The sequence below is a fragment of the Mus pahari genome, chromosome 5 (assembly GCF_900095145.1).
Source record: "Mus pahari chromosome 5, PAHARI_EIJ_v1.1, whole genome shotgun sequence".
NCBI classification, from domain to species: domain Eukaryota; kingdom Metazoa; phylum Chordata; class Mammalia; order Rodentia; family Muridae; genus Mus; species Mus pahari.
The window spans coordinates 134,607,746-134,618,400 of NC_034594.1; the positions used below are offsets into that span (position 1 = coordinate 134,607,746).

At 45.0% G+C, this 10,655-nt stretch overlaps 1 pseudogene; it reads left to right on the top strand.

The window, feature by feature from the left end:
- The window catches only part of LOC110322040, a 3,503-nt pseudogene extending 1,420 nt beyond the window's left edge, over positions 1-2,083 (top strand).
- Positions 2,084-10,655: the final 8,572 nt, after the last annotated feature.

Here is a 10,655-nt window from a genome sequence, read left to right on the forward strand (position 1 = left end):
ACTTTCTCTAGCTCCTCCATTGGGGACCCTGTGTTCCATCCAATAGCTGACTGTGAGCATCCACTTCGGTGTTTGCCAGGCACTGGTATAGCCTCACAAGAGGCTGCAATATCAGGGTCCCTTCAGCAGAATCTTGCTGGCATGAGCATTAGTATCTAGGTTTGGTGGCTGATGATGGGATGGATTCCTGAATGAGGTAGTCTCTGGATAGTCCATCGTCTGTAGCTTCTAAGGTTCCTTCTTAATAAAGAGTTAAAAAAAATAAAAAAAATTAAAAATGCCCAGACAGCCTTTCTTCCTGCTTGCTTTCTGCGAGCCAGCCCACAGAGAAGGCCTGACTCACCTCTCTTTTTTTTCCAAGACAGAATTTCTCCGTGTAGCCCTGGCTGTCCTGGGACTCACTCTGTAGACCAGGCTGGCCTTGATCTCAGAAATTTACTTGCCTCTGCCTCCCAAGTGCTGGGATTAAAGGCGTGCGCCACCACTGCCCAGCCTGGCTCACCTCTCTACTTCTCTGCTTCTCTCCCTTCATACACCATCTCTTCCCTTGTAAGAGAAGATGACGGAGAAACAGCAGCCACCTCCTGTAGCACTCAAATAACTTCTTTGCAGGGACTTGAGGAGTCAGACTCGTCTGCTAAGGTAGGAACACGCGGCGCTATCTTTGGCTTCTGTTCTCTCTGACCCACTCCTCTTTCATGAGTAATCAATTTGTTTGATCAAAGTGTATGGGAGTCCCTTGAGGAGAGATCAACAAGAGTGTGGTGCAACTTCAGGATCCAAGTTCTGCCAAGTCCCACCGGAACTTTCTCCTCAGTTGCTCATGGTAGGTACTGCTACTTCCATTTTACACATGAGTAGGACAGTGACACGCTGAAAGCTAGGGGACTCAGGAGTGGTTGTGTGCAATTATTCTCAGACCTCCCCCTGCTCCCCTCCCACTCCCTGCTTCTGTCTCCCCTATACTGCTTCTCCCCTACACTGAATAGTGTCTCCTTTTCCCAAGCTTCACAAGACAAATGTGTTTGTTGTGACTGTACAAAACCCTGGGCTGTTTTGCCTCAAAACTCCCAGAATTACAAAATGTTCAAGACAGCAAGGGGAAGTGGGGGACGTTTAACCTGATTTATTTTGCAGATAGGGAGTCTGAGGCAGAGGGAAGGAAAGCAGCTCCATCACTTCCTCCATCACATCCTCCATCACGTCCTCCATCACGTCCTCCATCACGTCCTCCTCACAGAAGTTTGTGGCTCAACCTGTTTAGCTTACATTTCTTTTTTTCTTTTTTTTATTTAAAGGAAATCTTTTTTTTTAAAGATTTATTTATTTATTTTATGTGAGTACACTGTAGCTGTCTTCAGACACACCAGAAGAGGGTATCAGATCCCATTACAGATGGTTGTGAGCCACCATGTGGTTGCTGGGAACTGAACACATGACCTCTGGAAGAGCACTGACTGCTCTTAACCACTGAGCCATTTCTCCAGCCCCCTAGCTTACCTTTACACCAATTGCACACTCAACCCAGTCTTGTCCCAACCTTGCCCAGTGTAGTGGCTATTCCTGGTTGTCAGCTTGTGGTGGAAACAGCTTGGGATCTTATAGTGCTAGCCAGGGAGTTAACTGTATCTGTGAGGATGTGGCAGCCTTTATCACCGGGAGAGATGGTGTGCCTGCAGACCCAGACAACATTTACCTGACTACTGGAGCTAGCGACGGTATTTCTACGATCCTGAAGCTCCTGGTTTCCGGTGGTGGCAAGTCATGGACAAGTGTGATGATTTCCATCCCACAGTACCCCTTGTACTCTGTGGTCATCTCCGAGCTCGACGCGGTCCAGGTGAACTACTATCTGGATGAGGAGAACTGCTGGGCTTTAAATGTGGACGAGCTCCGGCGGGCATTGCGGCAAGCCAAAGATCACTGTGACCCTAAAGTTCTCTGCATTATCAACCCTGGAAACCCCACAAGCCAGGTACAAAGCAGAAAGTGCATAGAAGATGTGATTCGCTTTCCCTGGGAAGAGAAGCTTTTTCTCCTGGCTGATGAGGTATATCAGGACAACGTGTACTCTCGGGACTAGATTCCACTCCTTTAAGAAAGTGCTTTACCAGATGAGGCACGAGTACTCCAGCAATGTGGAGCTCGCCTCCTTCCACTCCACCTCCAAGGGCTACGTGGTACGGTATCCGAGTCTGAGTAATGCCTACAGTTGCCACTAGGTAGCATCAGTGAGCCAGAGGTGCAATCAGTGGTGGAGAGGGAAAAAGGAAACTGAAGAGATGAAGGAGGTGGATGGTTAGATGGGCAGGTGAGACAGTTGGCAGGTGAGCGGATGTGTCCATGGGTGGATGTATGGGTGTGGTGGATGGGTAGATGAGAGAGAGAGAGAGAGAGAGAGAGAGAGAGAGAGAGAGAGAGAGAGAGAGAGAGAGAGAGAGAGAGAGATCTAAGCAACATTGGTTGCTTATTTACCTGTTCTGAACAACCACCTATAGGCTGAGCTCCACCAGCTTGGTGGAGGCAGGGGGAGGACTGCTCCCTAAGTTTCCTCGTCATAAGGCATGTACACATATCCTCCTTATTAAACTAAGAAAAAAATAAGACACCAAATTATAAGACATCGAACACGAGAAATTAAATCACTCATACAAGTCCCCATTCTATGTCTTTTCTGCCACATACATCTCAGCTTGTGACTTGCCCCAGCTATGCTGCAGTCATTTAAGTCACCCTGGACATTTACATAGTACATATTATGCACCACTTATTTCTTTGCAATGCAAAGGTGCCCAGGCACAGCTCAACTTCCCCACAAATAGATCTACAACTGAAATCCAAATCCGTCTGACTTCACAAAACCTTCGGCTATTAAATGACCTATTTTATGCGAAGCTTCCTGGGAAGCCTAAAGAGGAAAGAGTCACTTGATCTCCAAAAGGACACTTCGGCTCCCATTTCATCCAGAGTTCTTTTTTGGTGAGCAGGGAGAAAAAGACTACATTTAATCACCTAGCAGCAATCCAGCACAGGGCCGTGGCCAAGACCTGGTTCTGTGGGTGTGGCAGAGGCATTCCAGGTGAGAGGTTAAGGGAAGGTAGGTGTGAGTTCTGTGTCTTCCTGTCACAGAGATACTGTTGATAGTCAGGCTCCCTCGCTGCTAAGCCCCTTATGCTAACCCCGAGGGCTTGGGTGATGGCTGCTGATGACGTCATTCTTTCTGGCCCTTTTCCTGGAATATTCCATTTGCTTTTGAGGAAGTGCCTTTCCTAAACCCTTAACAAGGTGGCCTGCGTTGAATTCATCTCCACCCTCAGGTCTAGGGGCTGGATGAGCCCTTGGAGTTGTATTCACAGCAAAATCGGGACCTGAGACACAAAGATGAGTTTGCTGAGGGCTCCTTAGAGGAAACACATGTATTCACTGTTTTATGCCTCACTGTCTCAAAACACCTGACAAGGACAGCCAAAGGAAAGGAAGGTTTGCTTAGCTCATAGCCTGAGGGTCTGTGGAAGAAAGGCCAGGCAGTGGCAGTAGGAGGAAGCTGACCATATTTTATTTATGGGAACCAGACAAAAGCGAACATTCATACCTAGTTCTCCTTCTATTTTGTATTCAGTTCCAGACCCCAGTCCAGGGTGTTGGGGGTGGGGAGTCAAACATTTAGAGATCTTACCATCTCAACTAACCCTAACTAGGTACTTCCTCATAGACACGCCCAGAGGTTTGTCTCCTGGGTCATTCTAGATCCTGCTAGAGTGACAATATTCGTCATCACAAGACACTTCTCCCTCCTACCAGAAGGAAAAGACCCCCACTTGTCAGGATATACAGTCCAGGTCCGCTGTTACTGCTCTGGGGCCAGGCAACCCCATGACAGAGCCAAAACAAGTCGGAGAAAACAAACAACCCAAAAACTGGAGGCCTTGGAGATTCTGGATCAGACAAGGCCTGAAGCTCACTCGATGTAGTTCAGAATTCTGCCGACTTTTTCTTTAAGCTAGTTGGAGTTAAAGTTTCCATTACTGAAAGCCAAAGGTATCTTGACTGATATATCTATATGAAAAAAATCAATGCTTAGAAAATTTCTTAAGTCAGACCAATCATAGAAATAAGGTTTGTCCCAGAAAAATCTGGCCCCAAAGTGGTTTTTCAGTTGTTGTTGCTGCTCTTGTTTGTTTCTCACTCAGATCTCTCCTGCCAATACCTCCCAGGCTCTGGGATGTACAGGCGTGCACCAGCATGGCCAGGTTCCCGTAAATAAACTATAAAGCACAAATGACTACTTTCATATCTTTCCAAATACAGGAAGCTTCTGGCTCCCTCTGGCTTTAGCTGGTTCATGCTTAGCCTCGTTCCCCTGGGACTTCTGCTTTCTATGGCAACTCCCTTGAGCATCCTTCTCCACAGATCCATGGAACTGCCAAATGGGACTCTAATGGTTGGGACTCATGAGAATAAACTGCTCTGTTAGTTTTCAGGTGTGAACTATTAGGATAATTCAAAACCCAACATCCAGTCAGGTGACTTCAGTGTTTGTCTGCTGTGCTGAGCAGCAGTCACTCCTGGAACCCTGGTGACATCACAGAAAATATTGTCTAGTCACTGACATTGCCCAGCAAGGCAGTCAAAGCCAACAGTGTGACAATGGCCTTGTGTTGTTGACACTGTTTACAACACGCTTGCCAAGAAGGTGAGGGGGCCATCACCCAGTGACTGCTGCATCATCAAAAAAACACCTGCTCGGTGCCAATTCAGAACCACACCCTTGCCTCTCAAAGTCCATGTGGAAAGGGCCAAACAGATCCCCCACCCTCCACCATACCCCAGTTGCTCACTGCTCCCGTTTAACTTAGCCAAATCCATTGAACAAGGGTGCCCTTGAGTGGAACTACGGATGCGATGTAATGAGAGAGGAAGGGAGGGATGATGGGAAAGAAGAGGAAGAATGGATGGAGCAGAGATGGAGTTGGGAAGAGCTGTCAAAATATCCACCAATAAAAGCCACAAAAAAAGGACCAAAGTGTCTTCTCATGAAGTAAAATTAGCAGAGAAAAGAAATCACTTTTTGGGCACTGAAGGTTTAGTAGGCTGACCCCACCCCCACCCCCACCCCCACCCCAAGCTTGTTATTCAAGCTCTTTAAAAAAAAAATTACCCTGACCTTTTGTCTTTCTTCAAAACCGCCTCCACTCTGTGGGCCCCTTCTGTGGCCTCTGCAGCTAATGGAATTTGAAAGGTATACCCCAACAGCTGGGCTTTTGATGTGGGCTGGGCTGGGCTGCTCTGCTTTCTTCCGGGCTTTTCCAGCCAGTTGCAACTATGTTTTTTCATCAGACTGATTTTCTGTTTGTTCTTCAGGTCTCCCAGGAGAATGGCAAAACATGGTAAGCCTCTGCTGCCTTCTTCCATCACGTGACAGAAAATCTCAGATGGAGAGGAGGTGGGAGGATGAGATGGAGGCACCAGTGGAGGAAGAGGGAGATAACACTTGCTTCCAGATGCCACCACCATAGCTCTTGCCAAGAGGGGGAGAAGACCTCTGGACTTCAGCTAAAGGTCTGATCAGGAATTTAATCCTCAGATCAGTAACATTCTTTGCAAAGTGGCTTTCAAATAAAGTCCCACCCCTTCCTGAGGAGCTCCCGGCTGCTGGGGAAGACTTGGCCCCTGCAGTGCAGCCTCTGTTCCAGATCATTGCTGTTGTTTCTAATATAGAGTCTATGAAGTTGGGAGGGGAAGAGGATGAGGGAGGTTGAGAAGGTAGGGGGAAGAGAAGCGGTAGACTGGACCAGAATTCATTTTATGCCTGTATAAAATTCCCAGACATTAAGAATTTTATCATTTGGACTATGGTCAGGCCAGACCATCTGAACAATAGTTTTTGTGACAAACATCAGAACAGCCTCACCTGTATCTGCCAGGGGACCTTCTCTACCGGCCTTGTCTCACGTCTGTCCAGAACCCTCCTCTGCTGAGGAGGTTGTTACTGGTTATATTTGAGACTTGTGTGTGGCTCAGGCATCAAGGAACCAAGAAACAAAACTTATGCCAACCAGTGCACTACCAAAGCTTGCTCCCTTTAACCAATGTGGGACAATTCCCACAAACACAAGATTAAACTGCCTTGGGCAGAATCTCAAGGTTTGGAATAGGAATCTAAAGGTAAACTAGTCAGATGTCTCTTGATAGAATTGCTTCTGCAGCATAAATTTCACTGCTGTTGATGGAACCCACTGCCTTCCTTCCAAAGCAAGATGTTCTGTACTCAAAGAATTGGTCAAGAATAATTTCCTTGGGCTAGAAAGAGATTCAACTGTTGAAGGCTGCTTTCCCAGAGGACACAGTTTTAATTGCCCATACCCATGTGGCCATTCACAACTTCTGTAACTCCAGTGCTAGGTGATCTGGTGGCCTCTTTGGGCAAGTACCAGGCATACACATGGCATATAGCCATGCATGCAGGCAGAACACCCATATACATAAAATACTTTTCTTAATTAAAACATAGTTCTCACTTATACTTAAGGTAAATCTGACTGTCTGCAATTTACATCTAGGGGCCTTAGATTGGCTCCTGGGATCATATGGATGCAAAACTAGATCCTCTTTTGGAAGAGATGCTGTGCTGTGAAGCCCACAGCAGAGCGGAAGGTCAGTAGACAGGGAGACAAGCTCATTGTTAGCACACAGTCTGATCTGAGAGAGCATGGAAGACGGTCATTGGGGTGATAGATACAAAGACAATGTCATTCTGAAACAGGCGATTCTAACCAGAATCTTTTCTTTAAATCACAGTGGTCCCGAGATAACCAGGAAAGTGGTGAGTGCCAGTGTTTCATGCTCTCTAGCCATCTTTGAACTTCTGTCAGGGAACGCACTTTCATGTGGAGAAACCATGAAAGACAAGAGATTGCAGACAGAGAGATCCAGCTCTGGGTCATTTCAAGAGCTCACTTTGTAGGTGAAAAGAAGACCAAAGAGAAACGCTACAACAGTCACTTTTCTTTGGCTTCAAAGGAACAGCTAAGTCTGGAGTTATCTTTTTAAATACTTTATTATTATTATTATTATTATTATTATTATTATTAGAAGGAGATTGATCATTTACATCTTCTCTTTGAATTTTGAACATTTAACTGGTGCCATTCCTATCCTAGTTTCATTTTTCTGTTGATGCAATAAAATGACCCAAAAAATAACTCAAAATAGGAAAGCACTTATTTCAGCTTACACCTCATAGTCCACTGCTGAGGGAAGACAGGGCGGTAACTCTAGGCAAGAATCTGGAGGCAGGATCTGGGGCAGAAAGTGTGGAAGAACACTGCTTACTGGCCTGCTTCCCATGGCTTGCTCAGCTTGCCTTCTTATGCCAGCCAGGACCCACAGTGGGCTGAGCCCTCCCACACCAAACAGTAACCAGGAAAATACTCTCATAGATTTACATACAGGCCCATCTGATGGAGTCAAATCTTCAATCGAGGAGCCATCTTTGGGGACGACTCCGACTTGTGTCAATTTGACCAGAATAATTCCCGTCTCTCTTTGCTTAATTTATGTCTAAGGAAGACTTGGTTGTGGTCTAGGATGAGAATGTGACTAGAGAGAGAACTGGGTAGGAAGAGATCCTTTCAATGTGGTGTGATGATTTCTGAGATGTAAAGAAATATGGGGACTAAAAACTACAAGGACCTGGGTAATTTCTACAGGAGACAAGGCTGCCTTCGGCCAAGTGGCACCGAGTGGCCTCACTGCTAAGAGCAAAACAAGAGCAATTCAACAAAGGCCATGCTTTTGAAATCCAGTATGCTATTGAAGGGGTCTGGTTTTGCCTAGAGAATAATATTCATATATTTCACTATATAGATTTTTACATCTGAAGCTCTCCGTCTGAGAATGACTGGCAAAAATAATAACATAAAGATGTGATGCCAGCAAGAGAGCTTGCTTCTTTTACATTCATTCAATATGATTTTACTCTGTAGTCCAGAGTTGCCTGAACTTCATATGTAATCCAGGATGACCTCTAACTCATGATCCTCCAGCCTCAGTTTCCTGAGTGTTGGTATTACAGATCTGTGTCCCTATGTCTATGCCTACCCCTTACTTTTATAGAAACCGAGAAGAGCACAAAGCCCCGTGAGTTAACTGTGCTGCTCATCGTGTCTGCTAACAGATAATAGGCTAACGTAAACATTTTCTGACATTTAGCATGCTCTCAAACTCCCAATTCCCATACAGTTGGGTATGTGCGAGTCCAGAGGTTTGTTTTCTTTCTTGCACATGGGAAGGACGTTAGATACACTTTGTCTCAGCTGGAGTTTTTCTTCTCATAAGAGGCAGTGGTTAATTCAACTTCCCAAGTTGATTCAGATGCACAATATTGAGTCCCACGGAGAGTCGGGTTCTAGAAGTCCACAGAGCTCCCTCCCTACAATCAACATGAATAGAAAATCCTGAAGAATGGAGAGCAACAATGTCTCATCACAAAGGCAGGCTCCTTGGCCCTTCCTCCCTCCCACTCCTTGTCTCTCAGTGTGATTCTCTCACCTCAACACCCTTTCTGCCTTCCTCTTTCCCACGGTTTCTTTCCTCTCATTTCATTTTCAGCCATGATCATGAAAAAGGTAAATGAGGGCAGAAGAAAAGGATACGCTTGTCTCAACTTTCTTAGCATCAGGTAACTCTTTGATGATGCTCTTCTTACAGAGGATGCAAAAACCCTATTATACAGCTCCATGACCTTTTTTCCTGTAGTGTTGCTTAAAATATTGAAGTCTTCATAATGAGTTAGATTGGAGATATAAAAAAAAAAAAAAAACTGAAAAGTCAAGCTAATGAGTGAGTTCCTTGTCAGCAGCTCAGGGAAAGCTTTATTGGAGAAGTAAAACTAGAAATCACAGGCACCAAGGGCAAATCCAGTCCCTCCTTTCACTTATACAAGTATCAACAGCTATACTTTTGATGAAGCCATGAGATAAGATGAAGTATAATGGGTGCTGTTGCTGTTAAGGAATTGTTGGGGGGGGGGTTAGAGGGATGGGTCAGCGGGTAAGATCACTTGCTGTCCAAGCAATTAAAAAGCAAGAAAAGAGATAAAACGGCAGTTGATGACAAACATGAATTCCCATGTCACAGCAATCTTGTTTCCTAAGGCCAATCACCCTCTATCAACAAGAAAGTCTTTACTTAATCCAGGGCCCTTGTCAACCCATGGCTGTGGTCTAAAGCAGGTTCAGCTGAACGCTTCTCTACTCAAAGATGATGCAAAAGCAACAGTTGGCAGGTATTAGTCTTCAAGCTTTGAAGCGTTTCTTTTATGCTTTGGTCATGGCATTATATTCAAATATCTTCTCAAGATGCAGGGTGAGCATCAATGTAATGATTCCCAGCACCCAGAGAACCATGTGACCATGACACAGCACTCTGTACAATGGTGCTGCTATACTGGATTGACTCCTCCAAGACACAAGTGATGATGGATGATTGCCTTATACACTTCCACCCATCTAAGACATTGCTTCTTGACTGCTGCCTGCAGATCCCGAGAGCTCACTGGTAGATACCAGCAATTCAAGAACTTAAATTTAAGGGAAAAAATTATATGTATACACCTTTATTCTCACTAATTCTATCTAATATGTTGTATTTGTTTATTTTAATGTGGAAATGTCATTTTTAAATATACAAATGATTGGCATTAATTTAATTATGCAGTTAATTAATTGTATAATTAGCTAAAAAAAAAAAAAAGACAAAAAGCAAAGGGGGCCATAGCATGAGAAAGAATTCTTGCAATAAGTTCACTAAAGTCTAATAAAGCATCAAATCAAATAATCTCTAAACAAAAGTCTAATACTTAGCACCTATTAAAATTCTCCAGTGAGAAATAACTTAGCATTTTATCTCTTGGATTTACTTTTAAATGTTTTATTGTTTTTTAATTGAAAATAGATTATCCTCTAATCTATCCCAAGCATATTTCTCTCCTCAACCCCTACAGCTCCTCTCCTTCTCCCTTCCCCCTTCCCCAGACTCACTCCCCACTCCCCCTCTGTTTCCATTTCAGAAAAAGCAGGCTTCCAAGAGACAACAACCAAAACAGGACAAAGCAAGATACAATAAGACAAGGCAAGAGCCCTCATATGGAGGGTGGATAACCAATCCAACAGGAGGAAAAGTGTCCCAAGAACAGGCAAAAGGGTCAGAGATACACCCGCTCCCACTGTCAGGAGTCCCACAGAACACCAAGCTAACAGCCATACTCTATCTGCAGAGAAGCTTGTGTAGACCCATGCGGGCCCCGTGCTTGCCTGCTTCCATGCTTGCCCGCTTCAGTCTCTGAGAGCCCATGTGAGCCCTGCTTAGTTGATTCAGTGGGTCATGTTCCCCTGTTGTCCTCCATCCCCTGTGACTCATGCCATCTTCCCTTCCCATCTTCAGTGGGGTTCCCAGTCTATGAGGGGAGAGACGTGATGAGACCTCCAAGTTAGACTATCTCCTTATAATGTCTGGCTCTAGGTCTCTGTGCAGGCTTCCGTCTGCTGCTGGAGGAAGCCTCTCTTATCTCTGATAATGACTGGACAAAGAACCAACTATGAGTACAGCAGAGTATCATTAGGAATCATTTTATTGATTTTTTTTCTGTTGCATGT